Raw genomic sequence first — 2,465 nt, 5'->3', positions numbered from 1 at the left:
AAATCAACTTTAATTCAGATATATAATTATTTTTAATTTTTTAAAATTATTCTAAGTAAAATTAGTAAAAAAATAGTTTCTTTTTATGTTTTACAATCAATTGTATCGTATAATATATTTATAATTTTTTATCTTTTTATAATAGTTTTTGATAATAAAATCAAATAATTAAATTTTATACTAATTTATTTTGATATTTTTAAAAAAAATACCAAAATACTTATTAAAAACAATTTTCAAGCAATAGCAATAAAAACAAGTCTTATAATTATAAAACATTTAAAACAAAACAATGGCAAAAGGGAATTTTGAAGCTAGGCTCCATGTGCACCCCAATGTACCGTAACTTTCTTTCTATATGCCAAAATTTACCAAGTAAAGCTAACAATTCCTTAACCATTCTGTTTCCGACGATTCTGTTTGAGGTAAATTTCGATTCTCGATAAATCCTAGCTGTGCTTGTCTCTCTTTCCAAATTCGTTTTTTAATGTTTCCTTTTCAAATAAACACGATTTATACATTATTGTTTCTTTAATCTTTTAAAATTCGAATTATTCGGAAATGTTTTTCTTCCTCCGTTTGGATGTTGAGAATGTTTAAGGAGAAGATGATGTGTAATTGGGCTCATTTACAAACTCGTCTAATTTTCGCTCATTTTGAATGGATATGACTTTGTTAATGTTGTAGACACATTGATCCCGTTTTATAGTTGTTGAATTCATAATTATAACGAAACTATAACTCAGTTTTCGCGTTTGAATAATCACTTGTTCTACTAAATTGACTTTATTTTGACTTGTAGGCATAATCTCTCGACTCTGGCTCCGTTCTCTGATGATTTGCAAGAATTCGTAAATCACTAAGGTACTTTTTGGTTGTTACTTTTGCTATTTTTTTTCACTCCCTAAAGTGTTCGGATGTAGAAGCGAGTAGATATATTTGAAGAATTTGAACTCAGAATATTATTTTTTAAAGAAAAAATGGTTTACTATAATGGAGAATGGATATGTTGGAATCTGTGTAGCGATCTAGTGATTTTTTCCTTTAATTTTTTTATCATTTATGACTATAATATATAGGCTTGCTTTAGATGTAAAACTGAGTAACTGACATAAATTCTGTCTCTGTTGGTTTTGATTAAAGTGCTGTGTTTCTTTATGCTGCACTAACATCGACTCGGCTGGTTATGCTGCCTGATTTGAGTTTGCAGATTCTCCTATCTTCACAACCTCATGACTTCCTCTTCGCATGATCATTCTGGTATTTCTTCATGTCAAGTGCTATTTCAACTTCATGTTTATAGTACCAGTGTAGTTATGTTACGAACTCTGTGAGTAGGAAAAAATATTGAATTCATTTATGGCATTTCATTCTTGATTTTGCTTCCCCCTAAGGTGTTTAACTGAGGTTCTGTATTTAAATTATGAGATTGGAAGGATCTTTCAGTTCCACCCTGTTTGAATTCATGTGTATTAGTTATTACCTCATTGCTATTTTATATGTCATTTTACATCTTGTGAGGGTTTTCTCTGTGCAGTAAGGAAGCATACTGGGTAGTTTACTTGGGATTTATAGCGCTCCATGATTTAACTTGATTGTCACTATTTATGCCTGGATGCTTGCTATATTGTTTCTATGTTTTCATTTTATGACCTTTCTCTTTGGTGGCTGTTCATTTGATATTTAAATTAATTGCATCTATAGGCATTTCCTCATTGTTAACCAGGATGAAGGCTCCTTGTGTTTCTGTATCATAATGCAATACAGGCCATTTGATGGGTAATGTAAGCAACATTGATTTATTTACTTCTCAGTTCTCACTATTCCACCTGCACTGCTTTCTATCTTAGTTGCCTGAGTGCTTGCATTATTGATTGGTGTCTGTTCATCATTTACAGTTCTCTCTGATTATGGTGTTGACCTTTACTAATTTATTTTACCAGACAAACTGAAGCTGATGAACATAAAAAAACTCGGAGTTTAGGGATCACTCCTCGTCTCCTGCAACCGGACTTTCTCCTTCCATCACAACCCCAAACTCCCTTACACAACACCTCAACATGCTATGTACCATCTTAGAGTTTTTTTTTTTTTCAGCGTTAACATTTTTTTCATGCTTACTTTCTCTTTGAATCAACTTTGCTTTGTTCATTGTATTGAGGCTGTGTCTTGCTTGAGCTTTGCTGATTGTCCTAAAGTTTGTGATCAATTAACCATCATCAATTTTTTTCTAGCACGAACTAGGCGACTTCGGTTGTAAAGGGGTAGTTGTTATTCCGAGAGGTCCGGGTTCGAGCACGACATCTGTAGGGTGTTTGAGCATTCATTGTCAAATGGTTGAGAGTCTTTCGAACATATCTATCTTGTAATCATCTCAAACTAATAAGAAAATCAAAGTTTCTTGGCCTTGGATACATTTTCGATGCCAAACCATTCTATCATCTTTTCTGAAAATTTTTAGCAGT

General features: G+C 32.2%; 1 long non-coding RNA gene across 2 annotated transcripts; it reads left to right on the top strand.

Moving 5' to 3' along the window:
• Positions 1-380: 380 nt before the first annotated feature.
• Positions 381-2,015, top strand: LOC120196239. 2 transcript variants are annotated; one of them, XR_005523144.1, is made up of 4 exons: positions 381-425; positions 803-864; positions 1,211-1,260; positions 1,944-2,015. It is a non-coding gene; the product is annotated as an uncharacterized LOC120196239 (long non-coding RNA). The 2 variants fall into 2 exon arrangements; XR_005523145.1 differs by lacking the exon at positions 381-425 and adding an exon at positions 496-614.
• Positions 2,016-2,465: the final 450 nt, after the last annotated feature.

This window comes from Hibiscus syriacus, unplaced genomic scaffold, assembly GCF_006381635.1.
Source record: "Hibiscus syriacus cultivar Baekdansim isolate YM2019G1 unplaced genomic scaffold, ASM638163v2 tig00117032_pilon, whole genome shotgun sequence".
In the NCBI taxonomy this organism is placed as follows: domain Eukaryota; kingdom Viridiplantae; phylum Streptophyta; class Magnoliopsida; order Malvales; family Malvaceae; genus Hibiscus; species Hibiscus syriacus.
Note: the sequence above shows the minus strand (reverse complement) of the source record. Positions and strands in the feature narration are given on the sequence as shown.